The 18456-nt window shown below is 29.7% G+C and overlaps 1 protein-coding gene and 1 long non-coding RNA gene across 2 annotated transcripts in view; both read right to left on the reverse strand.

Annotated features, from left to right (window-relative positions):
- The window catches only part of LOC127286354 (MFS-type transporter SLC18B1-like), a 255832-nt gene that overhangs the window by 131494 nt on the left and 105882 nt on the right, over window positions 1-18456 (reverse strand). The window lies entirely within an intron of this gene.
- On the reverse strand, window positions 11673-16808 carry LOC127286357 (uncharacterized). The gene is made up of 2 exons (XR_007843728.1): window positions 14606-16808; window positions 11673-11901 (listed from the first exon to the last, which is right to left on the reverse strand). It is a non-coding gene; the product is annotated as an uncharacterized LOC127286357 (long non-coding RNA).

Genomic DNA, 18456 nt, shown 5'->3' on the forward strand with positions numbered 1-18456 from the left:
ATTATTTCTCTTAACTGCTCACGTTTACGAATCTGTAAAACAAGAGCAGTTTGTGTTAGAACCACTGAAAGAGATAAATCTCTTGAATTTAAAACAGATAATCTTGAGCAAAACAACCTAACCTCTACATTCAACACGTTTTTATATAATTTCATATATAAATCTCTTAACTTACCGCTTCGTCCCATATATAATTTTTTGAAACTGTTTCTCTGTCGATTGTTACAGTCTCATAATGCAGAACTTTTAAAATCACTGGTTCACGCTTTTTTACTCGAGGATCTTGTCGACATAAATTTCTTTGAAATTCTGATTTGTACGTAAAAAAGTATTCAATTTCTTCTTCTTTGTTTATAGTTGAATTCATCGTTACTATTTTTCCTTTATTAAACACAATTTCATTTAAAAACTTTACTTACATCCTAAACATTCAACTTTGACAGTTCGTTTGAGACTCTAAAAAACTTATAAGCGTGTTTCCAAAGTCTGACAATTATTAAAGATGCAACCATGTGATTTCACCCTAAAGAGTAAAGGTTCAATCACAACTCGATGTCTCGATTATTATGGTAACAAACGAAGAGTAACAGAGATACCAATTTTGTCAGTCTCCATAACAACCAACGGTGAAACAAGAATAAAGCGTCAATCAATGCAAAAAAGAGAGAAACAGAAACACTCTGAATAGTATCGATGTTCACAGATTGTTCGAGTACAGCGACACAGAGGAGATAAAGTAAACCAACTTGGTAAAACCTGATGAATGTCTTGATTACAAATTGCATGACTATAGCAGAAGAGAGAATCTACGTTTTCGTTTTGTTTTACAGTTTGTTTTCCAATAAATCATGTCCAAATTTAAATTTTTAGCATTTTTTGAAAAATAAATCAAAAGCATGTGAAAATTACGATTTTTATTTGAATGTGAAATCAAACAGTTTACTCTTCTTAAAAAATAGTTTTTAGTATTCGAAAAAGAAATTTTTTTTAAAAAAGAAAATGTATTTTAATCTTGGCGGTTTTGTCGGTCACTTCTTCGATGATTTCGACGATTACGCTTGTGACAATGGCAATGGCAACATCGTCGTCGGTGTCGTCGATGTCGTCTTACTTGATAGGAATGATGACTCTCTTGATCAAAATCAGAGACTACTGCTTCTGGTGTCGATGGACGGATCGGTGAATATTCAATCGGAAGAATTAAATTAGTTTCCACTTGTTCAAACTGAAATCGTGTTTTCGTGTTCCAGGTAGTTATTTAGATCGTACCATGTAGGACTCATGTTTTGACTCGCTGGCATTTCTGATTTCTCGTCATCGTCGGATATAAGGGTGATGGTATCTGCCTCGCTTAGCCTTTGTCAGTTAGATGCTCCATCTTGCTGCTCGGCCTCATCCCAGTGGTTGAAGAAGAAGTGTTCTGCCGGGTTTTTAGTCTCGTTTATATAACGTAGACTAGATCCCCACTCACACACCACCACTTAAGGCCGTATATACAACGGGTTCAATGGAACCCCGATTTATTTTTTTTATTTATTTTATGTTTTTATTTGTTTTATATATTTATTGTATTTAATTATTTTACTTATTTTATATAAAAAAAAATATTTAGCACAAACACTTATAATAATGATTGTAATTAAAAATATTGATTTAAATTAACTAAATATTAAATACAAATAATAATTACAGATATTGGCGATTCAAACAGCTACACTAGCGCCACAGTTGAACTAACTTAGGCGTGACTCGCTCTAAAGCAGTCTCTGTTGTGACAGTTTATTTCAAATTATTTAATTATTCTGATATTTTTATTGCGTTTGTAAAATAATTTTTAAGCGTTAAATAAAAAAAAATAATTTAAAACACATGGAGTGCTACAGAGCGAGTCACGCCTAAGTTAGTTCAACTGTGGCGCTAGTGTAGCTGTTTGAATCGCCAATAAGAATATTAGATGTGTAACGAAATATGTAAGAAGACAACAATTAATTTTAAAGTCTACAGAGATGGGTATGTCCAAATTACTGACATTTTAGCGCGAAAATTCAAATACATTTGAAAATACTTCATAATAAATTAATTAAAAGTCCCTAGGGAAGAGTTGTCCTCGGGGATGGGTACCCTACTTGGTCGGTAAAACAGATCCCTACCTTACCAACCGAGGAGAATTCATGTCAGGGATCTACCTTACCGACTAAGGGTATTACCGACCGAAGGTATTACCGACCCATGGTAAGCGACAGTGGCGCCATCTCGCGGCAGCCGACGGAACTATGAGCCATTACTGACATAGGTATACTACTTAAGGGCTTTTAGGATTGCTGATTACGAATATGCCATCATATTTTAAAAATTCAAAATGGCAAATTTAATGTGACAACCGATCTGGCATGACAGTTTTGAAAATCAATAAAATTACGCTTTTTTTAATAAAAATAAATCGGATAAGTGCCAGTTATACTAGCACAAAAAACAACGGTTCTGTAAACGAAGCAAACTTATTTGGTATAAAAACACATGTACAGAAAATATTTAAGCTTTGTATGTCAAATAATGTTCATACAATAAGAAAAAATTTTGTAAGGAAATTGTTCCTCTTCGTGTCACTTACATTGTTTAAGGGGAGGGTATGGTATTGAATTTTTTTTATTTTTTTAAATGAATGTATAATATTTCAAGTATATTGTGTAAAAATTTCAAGCCGATCGGAGCAAAATTGACTAAGTTATGAGCATTTGAGCATTCAAGTGTCGGTTGCTCTGCGGACTGTGTTTTCGTATATTTTGAATTTAGTTTGTGTTTAAACTTTTGCGGACATTTCTGAATGTTTTCTAATTTGGTTAATGTGTATGTATAAGTTTCGGGGTCGCTGACTACGAATCTGCAGTCAGATTTCAAAAATTGTCAAAATTTAAAATTGCGTTTTTCTCGAAATGACATTTTTGAAGTCCGTGTTCACGATATCTCAAAATCTACTAAACCAATCGTTCTGAAATTTGGCACAGCTCTTCTTGACTAAATTCCCTAGGTAACTATGAGAGCTCTTTTTTCTTTAAGAATTATTTATTATACAGTAAAAAATAGATCGATTTTTTCAGCGAAAATCGAGTTTTTGGGTTTTAAGTGCTGCGAAAAATAAAAAAAGAAACCCTCTCTTAGTTACCTCAAAAAATATCTTCAAAAATTTTTTTTTATTTAGATGATTCTGTTGCGAGTTACGTTCAACACCGCAAATCCATTTTTCTACGAGGCGCCTGAAGAGATTTACTGCCATTCGTTCAATTTGCAATATTTTTCGATGAGAATTCAGGAAAATATACTTTAAATATTTTATTAATATGTGGAAATTAAGTTAATAAAGTAACACACTTTATATCACCGGAAAAAACTATTAAAAAAGTGCCTTCTTTACAACGAATTAACAAAACCCCCCCTTAAACGAAAAGTGCTTTCTGGACAACAAATAATTCAGATAAGTGACTTGGACAGTGCATACAACCTAATACAGTGAAAAATTTGTGACAATGAAATTCTGATTTTTTTAAATTTTATAACCATGTGTAATGACATACGAATCACGGTGCTAAAAAAATCTTGATTAACAATTCTAATTACCGGAATTCAACATCATTTAGAAATTGCCGAATATAATAACTTAACATTATTTTGGTAAGTCTCCATTTTTTTATTTCCCCATTTGTGTTAATAAAAATAAACAAATTTTAGTAATTTGAGAAGTTATTTCATTTACATTACGGGCAGAAATTGTCGCTACGCCAGACGTTCGAGAAGTGAAAATTTGATGCTGATTTTAAAGGAAGATATTTAAAGTTAGAAAGAAGTTAGAGACTTATAACTTCCCTAGCGGATCGAGGGGATTTTGAGGAGTCCAAGCTGGTACCTCTGAAAACCCTCTGAAAACCCTCTTAAAGAACTGTAATAAAATTTTGCTAAAAAACAATGCAGAATAATTATTTAAGTAAAAAAATGAATTGATTATGATAAATTAATGTTTTAAGAATAGATTAGTAAAATTTTTGAGATAAATTGACCTGAAATGAATTAATAATTAATTTTTAAAGCGGACGATACATACCTGGCGAATTGAACAGTAAGTAATATTTGATTAGTTTTTAAATGTTCGTATATAATTATTTGAAAACTTATTTGTTTTCAAAAAAGTTGTGATTGAAGATTTAAAAAATAATTTTAGTTAAGCAGATTATTGCTTAATTATTAATTAAAGTATAAAGTTTGTGAAATATTAAGCGACTTTACCGGCAGTCGCAGTCCTCAAACAGTTGAAGTGAACGAGTTATCATGAGAATTTGATTGCGCATCAACCACCAGATGTCGCACCAAGCGATTTCTTTGAAACATTTTCAGATTATTTAGATCCAATGCAAAAGAAATCATTCATGAGCATGAACCAATAAATACTCAAAATATTTATTTGTTATAATTAATTATATATGGGCGATTCCATGTGAGATTTGCCTATGACCTTTTAAATTCGTCTAAATATATTTTTTTCTTATTCTTTGTAGAAAAAAAATGTTTATACGTATTTTTTTATTTTTTTATAAGTGCTCAAATTTTCAAGTTGTGAATTTTTAAAAATCTGATGTTTTCAATTTTTTTTGAAATACCACCTAATTTCAATGACATATAACTCTAAAAGTATTGAATTTAGAAATTATGATCAAGATACAAAAAAGTTTCAGTTTTTTATCGACTTTATAAATATGTTAACAAAAAAAATTTTGAATTTGTTTATAAAAAACAGCAATTTTTAATAAACAAATTAAATTTTTTTAAATTTAGGCGCGATTTTAAATTTTTTTATTTATTTTTACACACATGAAAATAAGAAGAAAATTTTGCAATAAGTTTTGGAGTGGGCCTGATGATCCTCTTGTTTATATCATTTGTTTAAAAAAAAATTTTCCTTTTTTTCATTTTTTTTTCTTTTTCAAAATGAAAAGTGTTTTTGACACTATGTTCTACTAGTAAACTCATAGAAAGGCAAATTGAAATACATTTTATTTTAAAAAATAAAAAAAACGAAAAAAAAGTAAATTTTTTTTTAAAACAAATTTTATAAACAAAAGGATCATCAGGCCCACTCTAAAACTTATTGGAAAATTTTTTTCTTATTTTCATGTGTGTAAAAATAAAAAAAAATTTAAAAAAATCGCGCCTAAATTTAAAAAAATTTAATTTGTTTATAAAACATTGCTGTTTTTTATAAACAAATTCAAATTTTTTTTTCGTTAACTTTTATTCATAACTCAAAAATTTGAGCACTTATTAAAAAAATAAAAAAATACGTAAACCTTTTTTTACAAAGAATAAGAAAAAAATATATTCAGACGAATTTAAAAGGTCATAGGTAAATCTCACGTGGAATCGCCCATATTTTATATATTTCCACGTGAAATTTACCATGATATTTTAAATTCGGCAAATATTTTTTTTCGATCTTTATAGAAAAAAGGTCCCTGTGGGCAAAAAACCATGTTCGTTCTAAAAACGTTTTTAGAACGTTTCATGTCCGCCAAATAATGTTCTGGAACATTTTAAGAACATGGATGTTCAAATAATGTTCCAGAACATTATTTGGTGGACATGAAACGTTCTAAAAGCGTTTTTAGAACGAACATGGTTTTTTGCCCACAGGGGTAAATGTATTTTTTTATAAGGTGCTGAAACTTTTATGTTATGAATTTTGAAAAATCTGATTTTTTGGAACTTTTTTTAAAAATACAGCTATAATTTCAATGACGTCCAAGTCAAAAAGTATTGAATTTAGGAAAGTTTCATATTTTCATCAAGTTTCAAAATATGTTACCGAAAAAAAAAATTTTGAATTTGTTTAGAAGCAACATCGTTTTTTTATAAACAAATTTATATCTTTTATATTTTTTTGTATAATGAGTTTTTTGTTTATGTAATCTGTTAAAAAAATTTTTTACTTTTTTTTGTTTTTTTTATTTTTCGAAATGAAAAGTGTTTTGGGCACTAGGATCTTTTAGTAAGGTAAAAGATGTATTAATTATTATAATACACCCACATAGCACAGTATTTCGCTGTAAGGCTGTGGTAAGGGTTAATCGTATGGCTTGTAAGGTTACGCGATAGAGCTGTGGTAGACTTAAGGTGAACTCAAAAGTTCCGCCCAGATGGTAAGCTTACAAGTAAAGGTTGAGGTAAGCTTACATGTAAAGGTTAAGGTAAGGTTACATGTAAAGGTTGAGGTAAGCTTACATGTAAAGGTTGTGGTAAGGTTACATGTAAAGGTTGAGGTAAGCTTATGAGTAAAGGCTGTGGTAAGGTTATTATTAAGTTGTAAGGTTGAGGTAAGGTTGTGGTAAGCTTACAAAGTAAGGCAAGTTATATTCAAATAATAATATTAATAATAAATAAATATTCAATAAAAAAAATTTTTTTTGCCTTATTCTATTTTGGGAACCTATCATTTCGCAGAAAGTTTTGAAAACAAATTTGGGAGGAGTAGGATTCGAACCCGGGACCGAAGTATATACCTAACAACCTAACCAACTGAGCTAAACGGGGAACTGACAATGTGAATATTAATCTTGCTTTTAAGGAGTTGATTATCTTCTTGGTTCCACTTTAAAAGTGAGAATACTTTTCTCATTATCAGTTCCCCGTTTAGCTCAGTTGGTTAGGTTGTTAGGTATATACTTCGGTCCCGGGTTCGAATCCTACTCCTCCCAAATTTGTTTTCAAAACTTTCTGCGAAATGATAGGTTCCCAAAATAGAATAAGGCAAAAAAAAATTTTTTATTGAATATTTATTTATTATTAATATTATTATTTGAATATAACTTGCCTTACTTTGTAAGCTTACCACAACCTTACCTCAACCTTACAACTTAATAATAACCTTACCACAGCCTTTACTCATAAGCTTACCTCAACCTTTACATGTAACCTTACCACAACCTTTACATGTAAGCTTACCTCAACCTTTACATGTAACCTTACCTTAACCTTTACATGTAAGCTTACCTCAACCTTTACTTGTAAGCTTACCATCTGGGCGGAACTTTTGAGTTCACCTTAAGTCTACCACAGCTCTATCGCGTAACCTTACAAGCCATACGATTAACCCTTACCACAGCCTTACAGCAAAATACTGTGCTATGTGGGCATTGTGCGAAATAAGAAAGTTAATAAAGTTAAAATAATATAAAAGTGCATGGTGTCATTTTAAATTATATGTATAATTTTTTTATAATTATTGTTTTAAGAAGGTGTAATAAAACAGTTAGTTGGAAATTATTGAAACAGATATTAAGCAAAATAAAATACATTTTATTTTAAAAAATAAAAAAAAAGTAAAAAATTTTTAAAAAAATATTATCTAAAAAAAAAGATCATCAGAACAAATCTAACATTTATTACAAAATTTTCTTAATATTTTCATTTGTGTAAAAATAAAAAAAAGTAAAAAAAATCGGACAAGTGAGAGTTACACTCGCATTAAAGCCGAGGGTTTCGTACTCTTATACTTAAAATTTGAAGGGGTTAAAGTGTAAAGGCTGTTGGAAAAATTCTAATTTTGCTTAACTTTTCTTGTAATGTGAGCATGAAAACACATAAATAGACAAATAGATCGAAAATTATCCGTTTTTCCTTGAAAATGGTATGATAATCAACTCCAATCGTACTCACTATATTTTTTTGGTAATCTACACATCAAAATATGTAAAAATGTATAAATTTGAATTCCTTAAGATAAAATTTTCTTATTTTGCTTCCTCATGAAGAAGCTTTGCATTCGTGACGATTTTTAATTTTTTAAAATTGGATTATATGGACTCATTTTTATCTAGAATTGATATATGTATATGCACGGAGAAAAATGAGTTTGCTATTATATGGATAGCTAATTTTTAGCTACAGTAGCTAATATTTAGCTGTTACAGTAAACTATTTTAGCCATAGTAGCTAATTTTTAGCTGTATTAGCTAACGAAAATTGCTGTCCATATAATAACAAATAGGGTTAGCTAAAATAGCTAAATTTTAGCTAATATGGCTAACTTTTTTTCTCCGTGTGAAGTTCTGAACAAATGTCCAGATGTATATATATGTGTGTGTGTGTGTGTGTATGTCACAAAATATTGTGTGCAAATTATTTCAGAAACGTTTTAATGGATTGTCCTGAAATTTTATATGCTCATTGTAATCGTTAATGCTTAAAATCTGACACAAAGATTTTCGAATATATTTACAACATTTTTTTCCAATTTTTTCAAAATTGGAAAATTTTTTTTTTTCAAAATATTTTTTTCTTTGTATATTTAATTTTGTTTGGTAAAAAAATTTATTTTTTGCATTAAAATGAATCGATTAACTTATATAAAGTTCATATTTTACTAAAATCTATAGATTAAATCATTTTTTTGGATTTTTGAAAAAAATCGTTTTTTGTATTTTTTGAAATATCTTTTTTTTAAATAGAAATTTTAATTAGGGGATACTGGGGTTGTTTGGCGCAGGGGTTGCTTGGCGCACTCGAGTTTTTTCGAAGGTTTTAAGTTAAATAATTTTTTCTCTCCGCTCAAGTTAAAGTACTTGATGAACTGTAAGTTAGTACAAAGTTTCATTTTTATTCATTAATTATTGTGGAGTATAGATTAAAATAATTGATTTTGGTACTCCAAAGTAAATTTTTAACCTCCTCATTTTTTTGTTATATCTTTTTAGGAAATGATTTAAAAAAAGGCCAAATATTAAGTTTTGAGCTCTAACCTATTGTTTTCAGAGAATAATAAAGAATTTTGGATATTTTGATGCGCTGATTACGGAAATGACAGTGAAAATTGGCGCAAATTTGATTATCATGGTAAAAACCATAAAAAAAACACCATAAAATCATGGTTTTTTGCGATTATCTCATAGAAATAAAAAAATTTCGAAAAAAGTTTTGGACTAAAGTTGTAGATCTCCAAAAAACACACATTTTATGTTTTATGCATTTTTTACCAAAAGTCATTATTTTTCGAGAAAAATGGTCCCAAAATAATTTGCGGAAATTGTGGGGTGGAGTCTACAGCAGCGGTAAACGCAAAATACTAAACACGGTCTTCGGCCGCGTAAAGTACTGCTCGCTTTTCTTTTTAAAAAAACCTTGGCGAGAGGGGGTGGATATGGCCGAAAGTATTTTGCGGAATTCGTTGGATCCTGAGTGATGGTGAATATGAATATTATTAAATTATAAGTGTTTTGCAACATTTTTTAACGTTATTTAATGCAAAAAATATATATTTACAATGTATGAATCAGAATATTAATATTGAAAAATATTCAAATTTTTTTTAAATCAGATTTTTCAAAATTTATAACTAACAAAAGTAGTAAAAATGACGACTTAAATAGTTAAATTACCAATTGGACAAGCAGAAAGTAGTCTTGGAGTAGTTTGCAGACTGTCGTAGCGAGCGTGCGTGGTTAAGGTATCGGATTGCGAGCGTTAGGGTAGAGGGTTCAATTCCCATCGGTTAGAAATTTTCTCTATTAGGTACATAATCGTTAGAGCATAAAATAAGCGTCAGTATAGGAGAGGGGATGAAAAAGTTAATTCTACTGATAATAAACAATTATAAATAAAAAATAATTTTATTTTCCTATTTTTAGTAGTAAAATCTACTACTTAAAGTAGTACTTTTTATTGCAATGAATTTTTTAATTCATGACATAAATGTTCTTAAAGCCTATTGAACCACTTTAAGTAGTAAAAGCTACTACTGAAAGTAGTAATTATAATTGCAAAAGATTTATTAATTTTACAAAAAAATGTTCTTACACCCTATTGAATACACAGAAAAAGCTTAGTCTCATTTTTGTTACATCTCAAAATGAGCCAATGCTAAACGACATAGACAGTGGCGCCACCAACCTGGCTCATATTTAAATGAGTAGCGCACGCTACTCATTTTGAGACTAGGTTTGAGCCCTATTGAAAATTTGTACAAAGTTTCCCACGTGTAATCCTTTAAAACGAATCTACAAGGAATCCTCATAAGATCCTTTATAACATCTTACGTTGGATGCATTTAAGGAAGCTTCCAGAAAACATACGACATTACTGTACGAATCTACTTTAGGCAATGTTACAGGAAACTATGTTAAAGGATCCTACAAAGGAAGTCACAACAAATGAAAATTTAAAAAAAATTTGATTATTTATTTATTCTTATTTTGTTGTCTTCCTTGTTCTTCGACTTCTAGTATTTTGGAGAAATATTTGAAAGTAAATTTGGAGGGACTGGGGATTGAACCCGGTTCGACCCGCGCTAGCTAAAGACCCTATACACTAACCTAACCACTGACACACTAATTTAAAAGTATCAAATTGATACCAAAACTATAAAATTGATATAAAAATTTCGATCAATTTGATATATTCAGTATGAGTTTGGTACTTTAAAATTATTATGCATCCATATAATATTCTAATATATCCGTTGCTATTAAGATTTTGCTTTTGCAGTCAGCTTAACTATACTTTCAACCATATATTAGTTATTTCAACTACAAATATTAGTAATTCCATCTAAATAAAATTAACTGCTAAAATTTAGTACAACTAGGTATGTAAGTTTAGTAAAAATGATTCTAAAACTGATAATTTCAACTACTTTTTTTAAACACTCTAATGTGGTGGATTTTATCATACTGATTTTTTTGAGTGTGATTTGAACTTTTTAAGCAAATAGAACTAAGAGCTCGTGTAAACCAGCATTTTTTTCTTTGAGTATAATTATACTTTCTAAGGTAAGGTTTTGATTCAAAATACAACGTCGGAATCGTAGAGATGAAAGTTTTTTATATATTAAAAGCAATTTTTGTGGAAATCAATATTTATAATAAATAATATTACACTTATTTATACTAATAACAGTTAGAAAATTGAAACTGAACTATTGTAATAAAAATTAGAAAATATTTTGAAAATTTAAAATATACGGATGTATAATAATATATAAATGTTTTGATTCTAAGATATATTTCTACAGAGAGCGTCACATGTATTGTTCTTTGAATTTAAAATGAAAAAAAATTATTTTATTTCCAAAAACATTCTAGAGCAATACATTTTTTCTATAAGATATACAACATTTTGTTTATTTGATGAATAAGAGAAAACTGAATAAACATACGGAGAAAACTGGAGTGTTAAATTTTTAATCTTAAAATAAATAAATTTGTGAAATAAAAATAAAATAATAAAATAAAAAAAATTAAAATAAATGAAATCAATAATTTGTTTTAACCACATTTAAAAATTTGTGCTTCTTATGGTTATTTGTTGTTAGCGACTAAAAATTCGTAAAATTATTAAAAATTATTAAAATTTATTATGACACAACTCAAATTAAATAATTTTAAATGTTTAAATTAATTTTTTTGCAATTAAATATTTTTAAAAAAATTGAATAAAACCGATAAAAGATTGTATTTTACCTTTCTGGAGTGTAAAACTACATATTTTAATTGCGACACTACGGAGATAATAATTTATAAACAATAGAGAGTTGTACTATAATTAAAACTAGAATTTTGACAAGTATTACACTCCTCAAGGTAAGTTTAACATTCTTTTTTTCTCCGTGCAAGAATAATAAATAAAATAAAGTATTTGTTAAAACAGTAAATAATAATATATAATGAATAAAAATAAATTATACAAATATGTCTAATACTACAATATATAATTCATAAATTTCTTTAATAGAGAAAAATAGCTTTTGGGTTTTCTTTTCTTTTCATGGTACCGATTTTCCGAAGAAACTTGCAAGGTTGGCAGTGGAATTCCGAAGAAAGGGCTTCTTTTCATCACATCAAGAGTGCCCGTCATTTGTATGACCTAATTTGAAAAAAATAATTCCCTTTATTAGTAAAAATACACTTATCTTAGTTTATTGATTATTCTTATTTAATTAATTAATTATATCCCTATTGAAAATCCCTGTACAAGATCGTGTACAAGAAAATGTACATGTTCAGCAGCTAAACTTGTAACTGTTCTGGTAAGATCTTGTACAATTTCCGCACCAGAATTTGGAACAAGTTCTTGTATTAGAACTTGTACAAGATCTTGCACAAGATCGTGTACAAAAATATATTTAATATTTATGTACATTTTCTTGCACAGGTTCATTTACGTCTTCGTTTAGTAAAAATTAAAAACTTTAAAGGCTGCGCAGTAGTTTTCTTAGAACTTTACAGCTGCGCAATAATTTTTGGCATGCTTAAGTAAAAGGTTTTAATAATTCTAAATTATTAAAGTCTCAAATTTTTTTCAAAAAAATTTTTTTAAATTAACTTGTTTAAGAACATGTACAAGAAAATGTACATTTTCTTATAAATAAATATAAATATAAATATATATATATATATATATATATATTAGGCGTGAAGGCGAACATAATTTGAAAATTTAGCCAAAGTCATAGAAAAAATCTGACATTACCCCAAAATTAGGGTCATAGGTTAGAAGGACGTAATCTGTGGTTACGGTAACCTTACAGCAACCTTACATCAACCTTACAATAACCTTACGGGAAGCTTACAACAACCTTACCCTGTAAGCTTAACACAACCTCATCATGCAAACTTACCACGACCTTACTGTGTAAGCTTACTGTAAGGCGGAAGTTTTAAGATGACCTCAAGTTTATTGTAGGCTTACACAGTAACCTTACAAACCCTACAGATATCCTTTCAGTAACCTCACAGCAAGAAGTCCTGCTATGTGGGCGCTGGCTGGATTATTATTATCCAGGTTTGCATTATGTGATGATTTTATGATTCCCTATGTAAAATTGGCACAATATATTATTAATTCTAATAATTCAGACAATATGAAAATGACAATAGTAAATAAATTTATTACGGAACTTTACTATACAGGGTGTTCCAAAAGTATGGAAACTTGCAAATATCTCGAAAAGTACAAATTTTCGTAAAAACTGTTCAAGACAAAAGTTGTTCCAAACAAAAAGATCTACATCTTTGAAACAAAAAAATTGGGCCCGAAGCCCAATGTTGGGCCCTACAATGAAAAAAGTGGTTTTCTTAAATGAGACCATTAATTTTCAGTATCCAATTCGTAATCCGCATGAAATTCTGCGTTCATACATGTGGTATAAGTGCCCAAAATATTGGGCCCAATCCAAGATATTGGGTCCAAAATTTTTCTACAGATACATAAATTTTAAAAAATCGCATCTTGGAGGGATTTTCAGATCACAGGATTAGAAATTTGAAGCTAATTTTCAAATTGGATCCAATGCCCAATGTAAGATTCCGCAACCCAATATGAGGGACCAATATTTTTGGAATTTGTACCACAAGTCTAATCACAGAATTTCATAACGATTATACGAAATGGAAGAAAACTAATTTTTTTACTGTAGGCCGCACATTGGGCTGCGGAATCTTACATTGGGCTCTGTGCCCAATTTGAAAAGTAGTTTTCAATTTCTAATCCTGTAACCCCCATAAACCCCAAATGATGCGATTTTTTAAATTTCTTTATTTAACGAAAAATGTTGGGCCTAATCCCAGATATTGGGCCTATTATTTTTGTCATTTTTACTACAAGTCTAAACGCAGAAATTCATGGGATTACCAGTTGGATACTGTAAATTAAGGGGTTTCAGACAACTAATTTTTTTTACTGTGGGCCTCACATTGGGCTCTATGCTCAATTTGGAAATTAGCTTCAAATTTCTAATCCTGTGATCTGAAAATCCCTCCAAGATGCGATTTTTTAAAATTTATGTATCAGCAGAAAAATTTTGGACCCAATATTTTGGGCACTTATACCACATGTCTGAACGCAGAATTTCATGGGGATTACGAATTTGATACTGAAAATTAGTGGTCTCATTATAGAAAACCACTTTTTTCATTGTAGGGCCCAACATTGGGCTCCGGGCCTAATTTTTTGGTTTCAAAGATGTAGATCTTTTTGTTTGGAACAACTTTTGTCTTGAACAGTTTTTACGAAAATTTGTACTTTTCGAGATATTTGCAAGTTTCCATACTTTTGGAACACCCTGTATACATCAATTTTAATTTTACAAGTAGTACGAAGTCAGGTTTTTGTTTGACGATTTACCTCTCTAATGTGCATCTAAAATAGAAATTATTATGCCATTAACATTTGACTTATTGAGATACTTATTGAAGTATCTCATAATAAGATAGGTAGTGAATTAAATGTGCCAATTTAACACAAATTGAATCAAATATCTTTTTGATTTGAAACACTTAAGTACCTAATTTTAGGATAGTTGTTGTCAGATTTTGTGGTGTATATATACAGTTTTTAAGGAATAACTACCGAAAAAAATGCATGGTTTCTGAATTGAGTGGAATCGGGTCTCTCTGTAGCTTAATTAGTAGAGCTTCTTACCGGCAATATGAAGGTTCTGGGATCATACGTCGGTAGCGAGATACGACCCACTCTCTTCAGAACTATAATGATATATTTAATAGGAGACACCTATTTATCATCCTAACTACTATATATATATATATATATAAATATTATTGATATTTACCTATACTCTTACGCAATATTTGAATAAGCTGTAAACATTTTTATGCTTTCCAGCAAATTGCCAAACTCCACTGTCAATTTATTTTACATCAAGTCCTTGGATTTAAATTTTTACAATAGTTGCGACAAGTCTTCCTGTGGATAAATATGCCTTTCTGCTACCGGTTTAATAAATACTTATTTCGTATTAAACGTTTTTTCTTACTGCAATTAAAAAAGGTAATTTGAATTCAATTACATAATAGTTTTCAACAATTATATACATTCTATTGAATGATACTTATCTTTTGCGTAGTCTGACATAATTTAGTCGCTAAAACAAATAATAATAAAAAAACGATTTAAAATCCTGGGGAATAAATATTTTAAGGTGTTGACTATCCCTTTGCCAAAGTTTTCTAGCCTGAAACATTCTCAAAAACCTTCCCCGTGCAGGGTTGCCAGATCGCACGATCTGGCAACCCTGCATGAGGGTATAGTACATACTGGTAATCGTGATTCACTGCCCTGAGTTATGAGACTTCGCACTTCTATATAAGATTTTACGTCTATTATATATACATTAATATCATTTTGATTATAACAATGGGGCCGTATTAGTGCAGATAGTGAGGTCAGGTTCAGAAAAATAAGGAATAATTCATCTTATAATTAATTTAAAACTCAGTCAACACAAGAAAATATTAAATAGGAACAATAAGAGTAACATTATGTAATAGTTGAAAATGACACTTGATGAAAACAATATAAGATGCAAAATGAAAAAATAATGAAAAATAATATTATACTCAAATCTCTACTAGTAACTATATTTTACATTCATTCTACAGTATTCTAGTCTCGGTTTAGCACGGCATCATTCGTCTTCTGCACTAATTCGGTCCCTAATTTTCAATTTTTCATGCGATTTATAATACATTCATACAAACGAAATTCATCAAATTAACATTGATAGAAATATTTTATAAGTATGGCGGATATTCACTACTTTACCCAGTCAGCACAGTAACTTGCAACAGTCAACCGAAATGGAACCCTTATGCTTTCACTCATTGCCGTCCACAAAATCCTGTTACCCCCCTCTAAAATCTAGCCGCTTTAACCGATTGGGCTCGAATTTGGTATACATACGTATTTTCGCGAGTAGATTAAAGGAAAGTTATAGCGAACCCGATTGGCATTGAATTTAATATAGTTATAGTACAAAAAACATGAAAATTCGGAAAAAAGTGTGTCCCCCCTTGACTTTTAGAGTTTAGGAGCTACAATGCTCAATACGTATTTTCGCGAGTAGATTAAAGGAAAGTTATAGCGAACCCAATGGGCATTGAATTTAATATAGTTATAGTATACAAAAACTCGAAACTTCAGAAAAAACTATGTCCTCCCCTTTACTTTTAAAGTTTTGGAGCTACGATGCTCAAATTTAGTATACCTCAAATTTGGTATACCTGCGTATTTTCGCGAGTAGATTAAAAGAAAATTATAGCGAACCCGATTGGCATTAAATTTAATATAGTTATAGTACAAAAAACATGAAAATTCGGAAAAAAGTGTGTCCCCCCTTGACTGTTAGAGTTTAGGAGCTACAATGCTCAATACGTATTTTCGCGAGTAGATTAATTGAAAGTTATAGCGAACCCGATTGGCATTGAATTTAATATAGTTATAGTATACAAAAACTCGAAACTTCAGAAAAAACTATGTCCTCCCCTTTACTTTCAAAGTTTTGGAGCTACGATGCTCAAATTTAGTATACCTCAAATTTGGTATACCTGCGTATTTTCGCGAGTAGATTAAAAGAAAATTATAGCGAACCCGATTGGCATTAAATTTAATATAGTTATAGTACAAAAAACATGAAAATTCGGAAAAAAGTGTGTCCCCCCTTGACTGTTAGAGTTTAGGAGCTACAATGCTCAATACGTATTTTCGCGAGTAGATTAATTGAAAGTTATAGCGAACCCGATTGGCATTGAATTTAATATAGTTATAGTATACAAAAACTCGAAACTTCAGAAAAAACTATGTCCTCCCCTTTACTTTCAAAGTTTTGGAGCTACGATGCTCAAATTTAGTATACCTCAAATTTGGTATACCTGCGTATTTTCGCGAGTAGATTAAAAGAAAATTATAGCGAACCCGATTGGCATTAAATTTAATATAGTTATAGTACAAAAAACATGAAAATTCGGAAAAAAGTGTGTCCCCCCTTGACTTTTAGAGTTTAGGAGCTACAATGCTCAATACGTATTTTCGCGAGTAGATTAATTGAAAGTTATAGCGAACCCGATTGGCATTGAATTTAATATAGTTATAGTATACAAAAACTCGAAACTTCAGAAAAAACTATGTCCTCCCCTTTACTTTCAAAGTTTTGGAGCTACGATGCTCAAATTTAGTATACCTCAAATTTGGTATACCTGCGTATTTTCGCGAGTAGATTAAAAGAAAATTATAGCGAACCCGATTGGCATTAAATTTAATATAGTTATAGTACAAAAAACATGAAAATTCGGAAAAAAGTGTGTCCCCCCTTGACTTTTAGAGTTTAGGAGCTACAATGCTCAATACGTATTTTCGCGAGTAGATTAATTGAAAGTTATAGCGAACCCGATTGGCATTGAATTTAATATAGTTATAGTATACAAAAACTCGAAACTTCAGAAAAAACTATGTCCTCCCCTTTACTTTCAAAGTTTTGGAGCTACGATGCTCAAATTTAGTATACCTCAAATTTGGTATACCTGCGTATTTTCGCGAGTAGATTAAAAGAAAATTATAGCGAACCCGATTGGCATTAAATTTAATATAGTTATAGTACAAAAAACATGAAAATTCGGAAAAAAGTGTGTCCCCCCTTGACTTTTAGAGTTTAGGAGCTACAATGCTCAATACGTATTTTCGCGAGTAGATTAAAGGAAAGTTATAGCGAACCCGATGGGCATTGAATTTAATATAGTTATAGTATACAAAAACTCGAAACTTCAGAAAAAACTATGTCCTCCCTTTTACTTTCAAAGTTTTGGAGCTACGGTGCTCACATTTGGTATACCTACGTATTTTCGTAAGTAGATTAAAGGAAAATTATAACAAACCCGATTGGCATATACTAATATTAATGTAAAAGTAGAACCGTATTGTACTGAAAACAAAGTTTTATATTTGAAACAATGAAATTACAGTTTAAGTGATAAATGATAAAAAGCTTTTTAGCTTAAAATAAAAAATAATTACAATACAAATAAAAGGAACTTAATACTTTGTTTTCATTGTACACTTCAACCATCAAGTTAAGTTTTTTTGGTAGGCTTATTTATCATATTAATATCTCAAACTGACCAAAGCATTTTAAAAAATACCCCAAAAAAAAAATTTATCGTCTTTTTTCCAAAAAATTTTTAAAAAGAAAAATTTAAGGTTATATATATAATAAAATCGTATTTCTTACGTCAATACAAATCGATCGGTATATATAAAGTATAATTTTGATTTAAATTTAAAGTATAGATGAAAGTTAAAAAATCAAAAATTCACATTTTGACCATTAAATTTTGTGATTATTTAAATTTAAGTTTATAGATAAAGTAATTGTATGCCTTGCCTGAAATTATTAAATATTTTAAATACTATTCAAAATCCCTACCACTAGTTTATCCCCAATTTTTTATATCATGGCTAAAACTAAAAAATGTGTTAACTACGAAGTTATTATTGGGCACGCAAAAATTCCCTGATAATTTAAATTCCTTGTTTATTCCCGGTTTTCACGGTCGCTCGCCACTATGTGCTAAGAAATATATACAATCGAAGTATACTCATGGGACGTTTCATTAAAAACGTTTTCGTGCA

This window comes from Leptopilina boulardi, unplaced genomic scaffold, assembly GCF_019393585.1.
Source record: "Leptopilina boulardi isolate dan_hultmark-lab unplaced genomic scaffold, ZJU_Lbou_2.1 LbouV2_353, whole genome shotgun sequence".
Classification (NCBI taxonomy): Eukaryota; Metazoa; Arthropoda; class Insecta; order Hymenoptera; family Figitidae; genus Leptopilina; species Leptopilina boulardi.